This window comes from Xenopus laevis, chromosome 3S, assembly GCF_017654675.1.
Source record: "Xenopus laevis strain J_2021 chromosome 3S, Xenopus_laevis_v10.1, whole genome shotgun sequence".
In the NCBI taxonomy this organism is placed as follows: domain Eukaryota; kingdom Metazoa; phylum Chordata; class Amphibia; order Anura; family Pipidae; genus Xenopus; species Xenopus laevis.
In genome coordinates, this window is record NC_054376.1 from 8,535,381 (window position 1) to 8,553,907 (window position 18,527).

General features: G+C 38.0%; 1 protein-coding gene across 1 annotated transcript in view; it reads left to right on the top strand.

Moving 5' to 3' along the window:
* ano2.S (anoctamin 2, calcium activated chloride channel S homeolog) overlaps window positions 1–18,527 on the top strand; it is a 176,382-nt gene that overhangs the window by 139,745 nt on the left and 18,110 nt on the right. The gene's annotated exons all lie outside the window — the stretch shown is intronic.

Here is an 18,527-nt window from a genome sequence, read left to right on the forward strand (position 1 = left end):
GACTATTCGACCATTCGATATTCGAAGTACTGCCTCTTTAAAAATCCTTCAAATTCAATACTTCGCCAAGTTAAACCTACCGAATTGCATTATAAGCCTATGGGGACCTTCTACAAGAGTTTTCTACATTTTCGCTGAAAATCATTCGAATCGTTCGATTCGAACGATTTTTATTTTCTTGATCGAATGCTTATTTTATTGCTAAATCCTTCGAATTCGATATTCAAAGGATTTCAATTCGATGGTCGAATTTCGAAGTATTTTCAACTTCGAAATTCAACCCATGATAAATCTGCCCCTATATTATTATTTCTATTGTTACGTAATAAATGAAGGTGAAACAAGACATGAATCCATCAAGTATAACTTTTTGCTCAAATAATTCCAAAGTGCGGGAGCTAAAAAAATTAAACTAAAAAAAAAAATGTAATTAAAAAAAAAAAATTTGGCTATTAAAGTCACAGGATCATCATTTTATATTATTAATACCAGTATACAGTACATATAAGGAATGCACCACCAAATGACCTTTGTTGTCTGAAAAGACCTCCTTGTCCTTGCTCAGTACATTATAAAGGCAAAATGCTATCAGCAGGCAGGTGTGAGTTTGAGTGGTGGACTATTGGGGCATCTGTGCCGGTGCTTTAACCAATTTTTGTCAATTTCCACTATAGTGTTGGCTTTGTTTATCGTGTATATCATAGTCTTTGCGGATCTTTTGGCAAGCTCAATATTCAGTAATGTCTGTAAAAAAAATGTTCTAACTGAAGAATTCTCTTTAATCTATAACAACATTTGGGAGCTGGGGACCATAATGAAATTGGCTTCAGACCCAATTGAACGCTTTACCAATTTTATTCCGCAAATTCCCTAAAATGCGGATTTTACTGAACGTTACCTCTTTCGCCAGACTTGCCTTCGCCAGTTCAGACCAGGTGAGGTTGACCGTGGACTTGGTGCAACATATAACATAAAATAGTCCATTCATCGCTAAATTTCCTGCCATATGCAAATTAACCCGAGCACAAGACCTCTAGCGAATTTGTGCTAGGCAGAAATGAACGCTAGCGCATCTTCGCTTTGAATTGCTCAAATTGCCAAAGTAACGCTAGCGAAAAGCCACCAGCGTTTGATGACCGGCATGAAGCTCTGAATTTTAGTGAATTAGCGTTGTGAGTGAATTTTCCCCTGGTGAAGTATAACGATGGGTGAGAAGCAGTCGCTGGCGACTTTTCGACAGTTAGTGAATCTGCCCAATGGAGGCAGATTCACTAAAGGTTGAATTTTAGTGATGTTTGAGGTTTTTGAAACCAGAACTAAAACAAACTCTAAAACCATGACTCTCATTGAATTTATTAAAAATTCCTATTATAAAAAGTACGAATTAAGAAAAGCACTGAAGGATCTCAAAATAATACGAATAAGAGGAAAATCTAAAAGAATTTAAATTTTTTTGGACAAATAATAGCGGAAAAAAATCCAAAAGCCTCTAGCATTCTCATTGGCTTAAAAATGGCCCAATAGGATCATCGCACATCCCATTGACTTCTACAGCACCTTGACAACTTTTACTTGGCAAAGTTTGCATGAAAGGCTTGTGTGTTTTTTTCGCTTGATAAATCTCAATTTTCTATAAGCTTTTTTTAGAAAACCACAAATTTTTCATAATTCGTGGTAAAAAAAATTGCAATTCACTTTAGTAAAATGGATCGATTTATTAAAAAAAAAATTGTGATCTTATTTTTTCATTGATTCACAAAAGTACATTTGTGCTTTTATTCCATATTCGAGTTTTCTGAGCTCAAGCTATTTTTTGAAAATGTTTAACTTGATTTTCTAAAATCAATTTAATTGAGTTTTCACTGTTGCAATTTTTGTAAATATGCAATGTTCAAGCTTTAAAAAATAAATGAGCACAGGTAAAATTCTATTGAGTTGCTTTCGGTTTTTTCAACAGTTTAGGGTTTTTTGTTTTTTTTTTACAAATCCCCTACCAAGGTAAGAAAATGGCTGCAAAGCTTGTCAACAGTTTTTAGAATTGCCAAATCATTAGCAGTGTATGTATACATTTTTCTTTTTAGATTCAAAGTAACTTCTGTGCAATTACAACAATTATGTCAATAATCCATTGTCAGATCTTCAAAGAAAGGGGTGTTTGAAGGTGTCACCTCTTAAGGATTTTGCTGAAAAATTTACTTTTTGCCTTTTCAAGTGCACTACTTAACAAAAAAAAAAGAGAACTATAATGTCTAGATTAGTTTCGAAATTGAAAGTTATTGGCTTTGATCATTCTAAATGCTACTTGGAGGACAACATTTTGGCAAGTGAGAAACATATTTTTTCCACCTCATGACACACTCTATAAGAGGAAAGTCTATATCTGCAGTCAGAATGTCTGTTGCAAATAAACTGTTTTAAGACAAACTCTTCCTGTTTAAGACACACAGCATATTTAAAAGTAAGAAATTTACATGCTTTTGTCAGCAGAAATGAAAAAATGTAGGTTGAGTTTGAGTCGAAACTAAATTCCGCTCTTAATCATCTGGAAAAAACTGTGGGTTCAGAAATAGAGATCGGTCTGTTTACTGTGAAAGCCAAATTGCTTTAATTGCAATCATTCCTATGGTTTATGGTTATAACACCCATAAACTGAACCTATGACCCAACACTGCCTAAAAATCGTAAAGTAGTAAAAAGTACTAAGATGTAGCCACAATTAGTGATGGGCGAATTTATTTGGCAGGTGCGAATTTGCGGCGAATTTGCCCGTTTAATAATAAATTTGCGAATTTGGTGCAAAAATTCTCTGGCGAAAAAAATTTGATGCATGTGACTGTTCCAACGCCGGGGTCAAGGTTTTTTCAATGCCTGTAATGGTTCCAAAGCCAATTCTGACACCGGTGATGAAAAACCAATGCCCATTGTCTTTAATGGGTGCTGGCATCAACTTTGACGGCAGTGCCCATTTTTATGCCGGCGAATTGTCGCAGGTGTAAAAACAGCTGTTTCGCTTCGCCACGAATTTCGCCGTCAAAGTTAATAGTGCTACTCCAGCAAAATTCTGCACTGAAATCCATTTCTCAAAAGAGCAAACAGATTTTTTTATATTTAATTTTGAAATCTGACATATTGTCAATTTCCCAGCTGCCCCATGTCATGTGACTTGTGCCTGCACTTTAGTAGAGAAATGCTTTCTGGCAGGCTGCTGTTTTTCCTTCTCAATGTAACTGAATGTGTCTCAGTGGGACATGGGTTTTTACTATTGAGTGTTGTTCTTAGATCTACCAGGCAGCTGTTATCTTGTGTTAGGGAGCTGCTATCTGGTTACCTTCCCATTGTTCTTTTGTTTGGCTGCTGGGGGGAAAAAGGGAGGGGGGTGATATCACTCCAACTTGCAGTAAAGCAGTAAGAGTGATTGAAGTTTATCAGAGCACAAGTCACATGACTTGGGGCAGCTGGGAAATTGACAATATGTCTAGCCCCATGTCAGATTTCAAAATTGAACATAAAAAAAACTGATTGCTCTTTTGAGAAATGGATTTCAGTGCAGAATTCTGAAAAAATTTTTTTTCCCATGACAGTATCCCTTTAAGATCACAGCACAGCATAGGACAATGGCAAAACAGTAAAAATGCTTTGTATCGACCTAGTGCTCTCAATCTGTTTAACCTCACTGTTCTGTGCTCTGCTGCGATCCTAACCATGAACTAAATAAAGGGTATTCTTTACTAAATCATACTCTTGAGTATTTGCAAGGTTTAAATGATAGACTTGAACAAGAATAAAAAATGCCTTAAATAAAAGTAAATTCAATGCTCACAGAAGGAGACAAAAAAAGGAGGAGTATATGGCGTCGCACAATCTATTTGTAGATTTGTAAGTGATTGTGTCTTCGAAAACATGATGATCAACTAGTTCATCGTGAACAAATTGATTGTGTTACTTAGTGAAAAAATCTTTTGTAATCAATAAAGTTAAATAAATAAAGTGAAAAATCTTGTGAAATTCATTGTGAAGTAAAAACTTTTAAAGTGCGAAGTGCTTATTGTGGACATGAAACAAGATTAGACCCACGACATATGACCCCTGGATAAGAAACCTGATAAAATATAACTTTTATTAACTCCTAAAATTCATCAGTTGTGAGGGGGAATAATTCATAAAATCACTTAAAAACAATTAAGAAAAAGAGTGGAGATTCGATCTGAATTATGTGTGAATGGGGATTACAGCGTACTTAATTCATTAGACTGTTCCCTTCTAGATCATACGTCACCCAATAACCCTATAATGAATTGATGGGGTACATGGAGAACAATGCTAAGCGATCGTAATGGTGGTACTGTAGGTGAGAGGATAAATAAGGATTGAATGAAGTAGTGAGAGTTAACCTTTGGGTCAAGCCCTTAAACTCTCTCTTGGGGGTGAGTTTGGAAATGGAACTGTTCATTAACAGTATTCATTGAGCACAAATTAAATCCTAATTGCGCTGTGTATACACTCAGGACACAAAAGCCCTGTATATAGTGTTAATAAAGTGATCCACTACTGTACAGCACGGTGTGCAAAATTCGTTTAAATTAACACTGTGTCCTCTCAGAGGCACCTATGTTGTATGGCCTATTCCCTAGACACTAAGAAATGCAACACCTTGTACTGACAGAGTGGCTATACGTGTGCTCAATGAAATTCCGGACCCCCCAAATGATAACGGTTTCCTCCCATCCACCTCCCCACGTTTTCAATCCCACTAATAAGGCTTTCGTTGCAGTTCTCTTTTACCCATATCTAAACTGCTAAATAGCTAAGCGGCAGAGCTAGAGTGCCTGACGCATGTTTCGCCGATTATAGGCTTTTTCAAAGGCAAATGGCGGCGTATTCTCGCGATATTTACGTACTCACGAGGGCGCCGATATCGCAACCGCAACGAAAGCCTTATTAGTGGGATTGAAAACGTGGGGAGGTGGAACGGAGGAAACCAAAAAAATGAAATCTAGCCTAAGAATACATCTACTTACTGGTCCCAAGGGTCACCAGCTCCAGCAAAAGGCAGCATATTAGGGGCATTATTAATTCATCTCAGAATACCTGAAATCCGAAAAATTTTGATTTTTCGTACCTTAAAGGGATCCTTTTATGGGAAAACATGTTTTTTTCAAAACACATCAGTTAATAGTGGGGCAGCTGGGAAATTGACAATATGTCTAGCCCCATGTCAGATTTAAAAATTGAATAAAAAAAAATTTGTTTGCTCTTTTGAGAAATGGATTTCAGTGCAGAATTCTGCTGGAGCAGCACTATTAACTGATTCATTTTGAATTTTTTTTTTCCCATGACAGTATCCCTTTAAAAAAAATCAGAATTTTTCGGGATGTATAAAAATTACGATGGTATGAAAACTCCAAATCCAAAAACCCAACATCTCAACATAGTCAAAAGGGAAGGTCCCAGTGTTTGGGGATTTTGGGGCAAATTTACTTATTGTCGAATTAACCCTCGATATATTCGACTGCCGAATTGAAATCCTTCGACTTCGAATATCGAAGTCTAAGGATTTACCGCAATGATTAAATCCATCGATCGAGCGATTTTTCTTCAACCCAAAAAAGATTGCTAAGCCTATGGGGACCTTCCCCATAGGCTAACATTGACTTTGGTAGGTTTTAGGTGGCGAACTAGGGGGTTGAAGTTTTTTTTTAAAGAGAAGGTACTTCGACTTTCGAATGGTCGAATAGTCAAACTATTTTTAGTTTGAATCATTCGCTTCAAAGTCGTAGTCGAAGGTCAAAGTGGCCCATTCGATGGTCAAAGTAGCCAAAAAAAACATTTGAAATTCGACGTTTTTTTTATTCTATTCCTTCACTCGAACTAAGTAAATGGGCCCCTTTGGGTCAAAAAGTCTGAAAAATTTGTGTTTTTGCAGAAAAGTTCAAAAACTTCTGACTTTTCGGGCAAAGGTCTGAAGTTTGCCCAACCCTATTTTTGAGTGATAAATAAGGTCCATTAGGGAATTCGGAGTTGCTTGGATTTTTATCTTAGAAATACTGAGATAAATTCAGAGCTTGATAAATAACCCCCTAAATGTCGCCTTACAGAAAGGTTGACTAGAAAGATCATTTGAAAACAATGACAAGCCGCAACCAAAGAGCAGTTGTCTCAGGACATAAGCAGCTTGTTTGTGAAAAAGCTAAGAGTGATGCAATTACATATTTTTAAGCAAATAGATGTGATTTATTGTTTTTGAATTAGAATCCTCAGAAAACCTTAAGTAAACACAAAATTATAAACAAATTTTTTCCAGGGAAATTAACATAAAACGAATAGGGGAGAGGGTGAAAGAAGAGAAATTTATAAACCGCATTCATTTTTATCTAAGATCACTGAATATAGCCTCACACTAATGTGACGTCTGAAACTAATGGACTGACATGGAATTGTTCCATTGAAGTTTTTTTTAAAATTGAAGTATAATTTTAATTAAAGCTTTCATCTTCCCAAGTATGAAAGTACTGTATGAGTCCATTTAGTCTCTGTTTAATTCTTTGTTTTTTTTTGTTTTTTTCGGTCAAAGAAAACCATTATTGGTGTCTTGTTTTCATCTATTAAGGAATAACGAATGATGTTTGTATTAGTTGTAGAGGCCTCATGCTGAGCTTTTTTTTTCTTGCCACAAGCTTCTCCTTTACAATGACTCTATTGAGATGTTCTGCTTTTCTGTGACAGAACGATACTTTTACAAACATAAACACACATTTCTAGACTAAGCTTGTTTTTTTTTTGTTAATTATTATTCATGATCCCTAAGGCAGAGATTTTTGGGAGGATCTGTCTGTTAGGTTTTTAAGTCAAAAGCTAATTGTTTCTGTCTTTCGCTCAGGAGAATGTTATATTCTGGACAACAGCCATACAATACTCCACCTGTTGACTTTAACAGCAGAGTTTTGAAGTTGTTGACGTTGTTGGAATGACTTGGAAGTGGATAAATGTTCATTGAGTTTTGAAGTTGTTGACGTTGTTGGAATGACTTGGAAGTGGATAAATGTTCATTGAGTTTTGAAGTTGTTGACGTTGTTGGAATGACTTGGAAGTGGATAAATGTTCATTGGCTGTCTTAGGTTGGATAATTTGGGCTTGGTTCAATTTGACTTTGACAACTTTGTAAAGGTCCTAAGGGTGCATGCACCAAAAAGGCCTGGTGGTAGGTAAAACTGGGTAGATTTGAGTAGAATAGGCTGGTCCATTGATGAATTGCTATGGAATCTAAGTTGGGTCCCAACCCACTGTAGTGATTATCTCACTCAATATTGCTTGGCCTGTTTCCCCATAAGGCTGGGCTTATTTTGATATCACATTTTATACAAAGCTCCATTTTTCATTCCTTGTTTTTTTTTTGTGCTTTTTGCATTATTCCATGCATCTGGGTAGGTATCAAAGTCTATAATCCAAATCCTTAGTTGTCCTACTTTGATTGGCCACACAAAAATTCTTACCATGAAAAGCAGAGGCAGAATATCCATGCGTAAATAACATGGCCTTGAATTATTTGCTTTGTTCTTCTCGAATTGAAGAAGTCTAGATGAGCTCAATGGTGCTGAACGGAAATATGTGGAGGTACAAAAAGCATGTATAGACACAAGTACCTTCAATAAATAGCATCCATAAGTGCAACAATTGCATCCATTTTTACACTTGTGTCTGTGATTTTAAATGAGCCCTAATGTGTAGGTGAACTTTCTATTCCTCTTTAGTTAAGGTTATAGATATACATGGGGGAAGATTTACATAAGGTTGAATATGGAGGGTTAATTAACCCTCGATATTCGACTGCCGAATGTAAATCCTTCGACTACGAATATCGAAGTCAAAGGATTTACCGCAAATAGTTCAATCGAACGATCGAACGAAAAATAGTTCGATCGAACAATTAAATTCTTCAAATCATTCGATTCGAAGGATTTTAATACATCGATTGAACGATTTTTCTTCGACCCAAAAAAGATTGCTAAGCCTATGGGGACCTTCCCCATAGGCTAACATTGCACTTCGGTAGGTTTTAGGTGGTGAAGTAGGGGGTCGAAGTTTTTTTTAAAGAGACGGTACTTCGATTATCGAATGGTCAAACAGTCGAACGATTTTTAGTTCGAATCGTTCGATTCGAAGGCCGAAGTGGCCAATTCGATGGTCAAAGTAGTCAAAAAAAACATTCAACGTTTTTTTTATTCTATTCCTTCACTCGAGCTAAGTAAATGGGCCCCATAGTGTTGGGTCCAGACCACAATAGCTTAATTCCTAAGGCCTGCAATTATATATATATGCTGTATATATAATAGCAAAAAAATACCACACTCAACAGGCTCAGTTAGAGTAACTGATTTTAATAGAAAAACAAAAGAAATTCCAACGTTTCAATCACATCATAGTGATCTTCCTCAGGGAATTTCCATGTTCCATATATATATATAGGCATGGGATCCATTATCCGGAAACATGTTATCCAGAAAGCTTACACTATGGCTGTCTCCCCTAGACTCCATTTTATCCAAATAATCCAAATTTTTAAAATGTATTTCCCTTTTCTCTGTAATAATAAAACAGTCGCTTGTACTTGATCCCAACTAAAATATAATTAATCCTTCTTGGAAGCAAAACCAGCCTATTGGGGTTATTAATGTATAAATGATTTTCAAGTAATTTATGAAGATCCAAATTAAGGAAAGTTTCATTATGCGGGAAACCCCAGGTTCCAAGCATTCTGAATAACAGGTTCCATACCTGTGTATGTAATGCCCACTATTGATAGGGTCGTTCAATTGAAGTCTACTTAGAATGGCGGCACCAAATTATAACTTTACATTAAAATGCTTTGCTATCATCACTGTCTATTTAAAATGATGAGATCAGACTCCATTTATATATAGGCCACATTTTTTGCATTGCTGAAGACAGCTGTTTTAGGGCTTTTGGTATTGCATTCTGATGGGACACAAAATAAGAGACACCCTGCTGTAAGCTCATTCATTATTTATGGGCTGGCTGGAGGAAATACTGATACCTGTACATTTTATAGCATGAATACCCTAATTTATACATTCACTGTTCCTTTATGTAGAGGTGTTACAATTTAGGCTTGTGCAAGTAGTCATAATCTAACCCTCATCCCCTTATCATCTCCTTCTGAGGTCCACTACCACTACCGGAAGTCAAAAATGGGTTTGTAGAAATAATTGGAGCTCATGACAATGTCACAAATAACATGCTCAATAGCAGGGGTCTTATTTATAACCTGCACTGAGACAATAAATCTATTCATTTCTCTGTATGCAATTCTATAGGAAACATGTAAGAGTATAGGGCCTCTATAGCACCAGTTCATTTTTCTCTGTCCCCGCTTATCTCCATTAAGATCAGCCAAGAAGGCTGTCTCAGACAGTGATAAAGTGAACACAAATTTCCAAAGCAAACAGTACAGACACATCTTTGCCCACCACTATCAGATAAGCGTTGAGAAAAGACGTTGAATATTAAGGAATATATCCGAAAGGAAAAATTCACACAAGGCTGAATATTTTAAAGGGATCGTGTTACATAGTTAATTCGGGATGGATGAAAAACGACTAAAGTCCATCAAGTTCAACCCCTCCAAATGGCATGTACTGGTGTAATAAGTAAAATATTTTTTTTTTTATTGAAACCCCTTTGGTAAATTCATTAAGGTCCAATAATTAAAGGGGAACTAAAGCCTGCTGTACTGCACTGTACTATGTAGTTGCTACACTTTAAATTCAAGAATCCCAGTTGATCTGTGTAAATCTGGCTTCATGTTCTTTGTTTTAGCATTTGGAGTTGGAATAGGGTTGTAACATTTTCCAAATGGGGAAAAGGGGCGGGGATATGCAGATGATGTCAGGGGGTGAGCAGATGATATGGGGGGTGGGCCAGTGATGTAAGGAGGTGAGGAGGATGATGTCAAGGGCTGGGCTGATGATGTGGCGATCAGCAATTGGTTGATCGCCATGTCATTAATGTCAAGGCCTGTCCAGATTTCCTAATTTGGCTGTCTGTTCGTCTTCCTCTTGTTTGATACCAATGCAATATAACAATGCCAAAATGGCACAATGACCTTCATTGGTGAATTCCCGTGCATCTCTAATTATGTCATTGGTCAGTAGAATTCTCACTGGTCAATTGCTTTCCATTTGTAAGTACGTTTTTTGAGCAACTTCTTAGAAAACTAGGGGACTTCATGGAAGCGCTTTACAGTTATGTTTAATGTCCCTTTAACATTTTATAGCAGCCTTAAATCATATAGAAAGACACTATTCAAGTTCCAAACATTTCACATAATATATCCATACCAGAACTGAGGACGATATGCTAAAACCTTCAGCATAGTATTTTCTTTATAACTTCTCACATGGGCTGAGAATATTCCTTTTTTGTAAGTTGAATTACTTGTGAATACTCATCCATGTTAATCAGTAAGGTCAAATATTTCTTTTTATTTAGGTTAAATCATTTTGTTATTCTGGGTAAGTACTAAATTCAGAACGCATTGCCCTAGCTCTCAAAGGTCTAGCAGAACAGAATGTTAGTTTTTTTCTCTACTGAATGATGTTGACATTGATGGATGAGGGTTCATTTTAGCAATTTTGGGTAAACAATGCAAAAAAAAAAAAAATTTTGTCAACACATCTGTTGTATGGCACAGAATTTTGCTGAGTAACAAAGCTTTCAGATGATAAGGACTCAATTCTTCTCTGTTGATCACCCATGTCTGAATGGCAGCTGTTATTCCCAAAGGAAAGGGAGACAAAAAACATTTAATATGTACTTTTAGTATAGAAATGAAATAATTACATTTACTTCTTTGTATGAATGCAACATACTCATATCACACAGCATGCTGAGGGCTCGTGGATTGCACACATTGCTAAAAAGTATCTAAAACTCAAAACTACATTCAAAAATAATTTGGATAATAGGGACACAATTTAAGATAAATAAAAGGGTGCAGCTTGACTTTGAAAACTAATAATTACTAATAAACATGTTAAAACAAGTATAGGGACTCCATATAGCTTTAAGGGTTATAGTGATTGCACATTAAACCCTCCTTTTGAAATACCATTTCATTTTGAAGCCCTCTATTGTTTTCAATCTCTTGGATTATTATAATGACGCACAATTATGCATCTCAGAAGTTCAGTGTTTTCTTGCTCTGCTTCAGCTACAATTCTTGTCTCTTTCACTGTCATAGGTAAATAACCCCACAGCAGGCCATATATATATATATATATATATATATATATATATATATATATATATATATATATATATATATATATATATATATATATATATATACACATAAAGTACTTGATACCGGAACTCACCTCCCATCCTTCAAATTGCCGGGTGCTATCCGGAAAAAATATAAAGTGAAAAATTAAGCACTCGCTGGATATATTTACAAAGAATTAATATTTATTCCATTCAAGGCATAATGGGCATCGACACGCTTCGATCCTCTAGGGACCATTGTCAGGATGTCCATCAAGCTCAACCCCTCCAAATGAATCCCAGTGCATACACACACTCTCAACGACCCCTCCATACACTCACATAAACTATATATACCCATACCGTAGATTTTAGTATCACAATTGCTGGATATTATGTGCCAGTTTGGGCCACAGATGAATGACTAGCAGGTGGGAGCCTAGGTGTTATATAACATGGATATCGGGGGTATTTGAGGTGTTGATAGGCCTGAAACATGTTATGGAGAAAAATGATTTGTTAATTAAAATAATACAGCAGGTTTGATACAATAGTAAGCGATACACAAGTGCTTTACCCGGCCAATGGTCAGGGTCATGCAACAAACAAGAAGAATTCGGTAAACTGGCAGAAAGTCAGGACTGGCTGAAAACAAGGAGAGTCTGGTAAACAGACCACGGTCAGGGGCAGGCTGAAGACAGAGAGTGGTCAGAGAAACAGACCGAGGTCAAATACTAGGAGTTCCACTGGAGCGAAGGAACAAGGGCATGGAGCAGAGAACCAGGGGGACTCAGGAAGCACAAGCAAGAATCAGGCACAGGAATCACAGGAACCGAATTTTGCTAGATCTGGCTATGAGGCTTCAATGATCAAGCACCTGTGGTTGTGAGAAGGAGACTTATAAAGCTCTTGAATTACATATTGACACCGCCTGGATATAATGAGGGAGGCAGAGACAAGTGTGAGCATAGGACAGCAAAGAGCAATACCTATTACCGTTGCAAAGTGCTCCAGCGGCTCCACAAGGTAATATGCTGCCAATTTATCACATTATGCTTGTCCACAAAACCACCCAAGGCATTAATCAACATCATCCAACAGGGCATTCCACAACCGTACTGTCCTAAATCAGTTTACTCTCATAGATAAGTCGTTCCACTGCCATGGATAAGTCAATCCACTCTTATAGATAAATAAGTCCATTCTCATATAGATAAATCAGTCCACTCTCATAGATAGTTCAATTCACTCTCCTATAGATAGGTAAATTAGTATGATTTCCAATTTAAGCACAAATTAAAACTACAAGTTTCTCAGATTTGTTATTAGACATTGTACGTAAACTGTTTTGACTTTCCAATATACTCAGGAAAAAAGGATAAACAGTTTGAGATGGAAGGTGTCTGTGAAAGGTCATCAACCTTTGTTATTAAGATGAATGAAGAAGGCTGGTGCTACTGGTATACAGTATATCATTTGCATTCCTTATCTAGTGTTTGACCCAAAGGCTAAACCTCTGTCCAAGACAGCACATCTCAAATTCCTGTTTTGTCACTTAAGTAAGACTACTCACTGGTTCTCAGAGGCAAATCCATTCACACCTGAGGTGGTCAAGTGAAAACACCCTCGGCAATTTGCTATGACGCTCATTAAAACAGAAACACATCTTACTTACACATCCGGCATTTTTTAAATATCTCTATACGTTTACAAAAATATTTGTGGTTGCTCTGGTTTCCTGGTTTCTTCCAGCAATCCAAAACTATGCAGGCAGGTTAATTGGTTCCTGCTTATTTCTGTGTAGTTTGTTGTGAGTATATTGTAGGGACTTAAAATGTATGTTTCCATTGGGACATAGTACTCTCCTCCAAGATGACAGATAAAGCAATGGTAGGCAAGAATTATGCTGAATATGTAGTTATGTTTGGTCCAACTCTTTGAAGAACTGGGGTAGTCTTTAGTTCAACTTTAAGACATTTTAAAGTCATTGTATATTGAAGGAGAAACTGGTGCTCCACTGAGTAAGTAGCAAACTGCACTTCCACATAGTGTACGTCTTGAGCTTGTTAACCACCCAATGTAATGATACCTGTGTAGACCCTTCATATTGTTAAGTCCCTACCCTGCTATCTGAGTAGATCAACCCAGAACTTTTGGAACTTACATCAAGTCAGCTTGAGGTCTGTTCTTTCAGCTATCCAGACCAGTTTCAGTTCTGATTCATAAACCTAAGACTGTCTTACACTACAGGCTACATCAAGGGAGACATCCGTTCTCATGCATGTCTCATCACCATTTTAGAGTAAATAAGAAGTTGTCTGACTTGTCAACCACGCTCCACCACTTCTGAGTTTAAAGCCAAATGCAAAAAATGCAAAAAAAAAAACCAGTTTCCAATTGGGTTATCTGCCCTACATCTGCACCAAATTTTTGCTTTCTATAAATCTAGGTAAAAATGTTATCAGTTGCAAGGATTCTCAGATTAGGCTCTATGGTCCACCAATGCTATTGCCAAATAAACCAATAAGCAATTCATTTTGGTAAATCTATAGCAATAAAACCAATAATCTGATTGGTTGTTATTTGTAACTTCACTGGTGCAGTTAAAAACTAATATAGTAAACTGGCTCATGGATTTTTAGTCTAGACATTTAGGGGCACATTTACTATGAGTCGAATATCGAGGGTTAATTAACCCTCGATATTCAACCATCGAAGTTAAATCCTTCAACTTCGAATATCGAAGTCGAAGGATTTACCGAAATTCGTTCGATTGAACGATCGAAGGAAAAATCGTTCAATCGATTCGAAGGATTTTAATCCATCAATCGAACGATTTTCCTTCGATCAGAAATTACTTAGAAAGCCTATGGGGACCTTCCCCATAGACTAACATTGGTGCTCGGTAGGTTTTAGGTGGTCGAAGTTTCTTTTAAAGAGACAGTACTTTGACTATCGAATGGTCGAATATTCGAACGATTTTTAGTTTGAAACGTTAGATTCAAAGTCGTGGTCGAAGGTCGAAGTAGCCAATTCGATGGTCGAAGTAGCCAAAAAAATACTTTGAAATTCAAAGTATTTTTCATTCTAATCCTTCATTTGAGCTAAGTAAATGTGCCCCTTAAATTCAATTGACTTTTATCTGCTGATGTTGCTGCTATGTCCCATTTGCTAAGATAATACCTCTATTACCCCTAAAAAAAGCTCTGACTCACTGCCGCCTTATTTCTTTCCAAAAACACATAAGTCAGCGTTGGCAGTTAGGGCAGACTGGAGGCATTTGCTTTTCATTCTTAAAAACCAATCTGTTTGTGTTCTTCTGACATGGATCCAACTTGTCGAGTGCTGCCCGTGGCATGAAAAATGTATTTGAGGAAGGCAGGCCAACATTGTGAGCTGTAAAACATAACCTTAATAAGTGTATGAAATCTTCTCACGAATGCCATGTGTCTATGCGCATGTGTCAGGGCTGCAATATGCCACATTAGGAGAAAGCACTTTTAGCTGGCCCAACAAAGTGACGATAAGTGATTGGCATAAAGTTTGCAAAGTGTACGGCCTTATGTAGAGAATTCCTTTGTGTCTGCCAACACCAGCCTTATTGGTGCCACGTTACATCTGATCTCACACGCCATAGCTTTGGTGCCAGAATGATTTACTGTAGCTTAATGGGAAAACATGCCAAATATTATTTTTCATGCTCAAGGTTTGCTATATTTTCCGTCAATCTCTGACTCCTTTGATGCGCTAGTGGTGTGTTTACATTTTTTCTGTTTGTTAAACCCATTCCAGCACCTTAGATATTTTCCCTTGAGTACAAATACCATAATGGGTGAACCAGTCTGTGCTAGTCGGCAGTTAGCTGTCACAATTAGCTGTTTCTGGATTCTTCCTGTTGCTACTGAATTGTTGTGAGGCACAATCCTGGTTTAGTGCTTCACACAGACTGATTCATTTATTCATCTCTGAGTACAATACAATTGGAATTGAAAGAAGAGAACAGAACAGAATATATGATAATAAAATCAACAGAGTACAGAGAGGCCAACACACTTGTATCATATATAAAACAAGTGCATCTTAGTCTCACCCTGTTCCACCCAAGCCAAGTCCATTCCCATTTTGCCCACGTCATACAGTTATCGACGGGCGAATTAATTCGCCATGGGTGAATTTGCGGTGAATTTCTGCGTTTAGCCGCCAGCGAATACATTTGCGACATTGCTGCGAAAATTCAACGCGACAATTTACTGCACGCCAATTGACTTTAATGCAATTGGATAAACTGGGCACGCGTCAAATTGTTGACGGTGTCGGAATTGTCATCTGCTTCAATTTTGACACCTGCGAATTGACGCCAGCATCAAAACTCATGTTTCGCAAATTTTTACCGTTTCCCGAATTTTGCAGGAAATTCGCTATTTCTTCTGCAAAGCTAAATGGGACAAATTTGCCAATCACTACATACAGTTAATAAGTCTGACAATCAGTGCGGATAGCAGAACTAAACAGGGTGGGACTGGGGGGTCTGGGGCCAACCAGGGTTGCTGTCTCAGATCACCCCTCTGAGCCCCCTGCCGCAACCCTCATTTACCCCGCTGCACCATCGCTCCCCGTGCATTGCACCATGCTGCACCACGTTAGCTCGCATGTGTTCTGTTGAGGTTGGCGACAGGAAGATTTTTGCAAGGGAGCGGGTCTGAGCCAGTGGGGCCAATGAGAGCCGGGGCTCACTGGGATTTTTACAGGTGTCCCGCCAGCCCAGTCCGACCCTGTAACTAAATAACCAACCCCATTGCCCACTGATGCTCAGTTTTTAAAAAAAAATAATGCCTTGCATGCCTAATTTATATTCATTTATATCCGTAATTTAAGTCTACTAGAAAATCATGTAAACATTAAATAAAACAATAGGCTGGTTCTGCCTCCAATAAGGATTAATTATATCTTAGTTGGGATCACGTACAAGCTACTGTTTTATTATTACAGAGAAAAAGGAAATAATTGTTAAAGATTTGGAATATTTGGATAAAGTCTATGGGAGATGGTCTTTCCATAATTCGGATAACGGGTCTCCGGATTAATGTTGGCTCGAGTGAAGGATCTCACATCAGTGAATCCTAAATCTTTGTACCAAATAATGGGAATCTATTAGCAGGGCCGGATTTACATAGCGGGCGCCCCTAGGCCCCTCGCCCCCATTCCGTCCCTTTTATTTTCTTAAATTTTCATCATGGAGACCGGAGCAATGGGGATTGGTGCACATGAAATGTAAAAAACTACAGTCTCCTGCGCATCCCCAGTGTTTCTGAACCAATGTGGGTGTGGTTGGGCAGCATGCCGCCCCCTAAAATTCTGCCACCCTAGGCCCGGGTTTTGGTGGCCTCTCCACAAATCCGGGCCTGTATATTAGCACAAAATTAATCCGTGGTCTTTGGGGTGGAGTGACAGTAAATGTAAAACTCTGAGATGTTTAGATATATGAAAAGTAAAAAATAGAATTATGGCTGTGATGCAGCTCTGTGTTGGGACTTCTCGCAGTCTGACTTGGGGGTCAGTAAGGCTTATCCTGCTGAGAATAGAATACTCAGTTATTCTATTGTACAGTGTATACCTTTGTATGTTATCATAGTGAAACTCAAGGATTTGAAAGGGGCAGCTTATCCTGAGAACAGAAGAAATTTGTAACGTTACAGTGTGGGTCCCCATGGAGCCTTTTAAGTGGACTGGAGCTCCTCTTCATTAATCTAACCAATTCCAAGTTCAAGATAATGTGTTTGATATGTTAAGATACATAATGTTTGTAGAAAACTATCTCTAAGGCCCTGGATCTAGCCCTTGGTATGTAAGCCTACACATGATTGGCTTATGACCCCTTTAGCTCTTAGCAGACATGTGAATTACAGGTTGTTAACCCAACAGGTCAATAACCTTTCAAAGGATATGGACTGTTCTGCCCACCTTTTTAAGTGTAAGGGCCCGAAGGCTCAGTTTGGAGTTGCAGACCAAGGAGGAAGCAATTAGTCCAATAAAGTTTGCAGTATCAATAGGTTTAGGCAAAAGGGTAGTCAAAGTCCAGGCAAAGGGGTCAATCCAGGCAGCAAGTTTCAATTTCCAATAACAGGTTGGAGTCAAAACAGGAATCCAATCAAGATAGCAATAAATCACACCCAGGAACTCAGTAAGAAGAACCTATATGTGGGCAAAGTCTGTAGTGTCCTGGCGTCTTAAATACTGTAGGCCTCTTTTGGCGACAAAACCAACGTCATGACGTTGGCATTGTGACGATGCGTCCATTCTGACACTTGCGTCCATGCTGACACTGGCATCAAGACGCTGTGACGCTGGCGTGGGATCCCTGGGTGCCTCCATCTTGGATAAGGAGGCAGAGATGGAGGACGCCGGACCAGAGCAGTGGTGACTATTCCTTTCACTAAGCATTGAAAGTGTGATCTCTTTAACTTATCAAGTTGTCTTGAGATAGAAATAGCTTACAACCTCAGGAATGTCAGAAGACAGTTGAACTCAATCAGAATGGCACCTTGAAGGTCGTTGAGAAGTTTATTTCAAAACTGTGAGGATCTTGATAACAGTGAACATCCGAATAGGTCAAAAGATTATAATATGAACCACTCTAGCAATATACATGCAGTTTAAAATGGAGCCTAGCATATACTACTGGAGTAAACCAAACAGACCAAGATCAGAGGGGATAACAGGAGGAGAAATGGGACAAAACAAGGAAAAGCAAACCATGAAACAAATGAAGCAAGTGCAACATGACACGGACGTTGATGCACAATGCGGATAAGAATGAACGAAAGTCACAAATAGCCATGTAAATCTCTCTGTGCACTAAAATTAAAATATTTGATATGGCTTGCCAGGGGAAGCATCGTTTGTTGCACAAAAATGCAGCTCACACGCTCAATGGTCATTGAAAGTTGTGGCAAAGTATTACTGATCCGGCAAGAGATATCTAAAAGCTTTTTGTTAGAGGCCGATTCACTAAGGGTCGAATATCGAGGGTTAATTAACCCTGAATATTTGACTAGGAATTAAAATCCTTCGACTTCGAATATCGATGTCGAAGGATTTAGCGATCGAACGATCGAAGGATAATTCCTTCGATCGAACGATTAAATCCTTTGAATCGAACGATTCGAAGGATTTAAATCCAACCATTGAAGGAATATCCTTTGATCAAAAAAAGTTAGCCAAGCCTATGGGGACCTTCCCCATAGGCT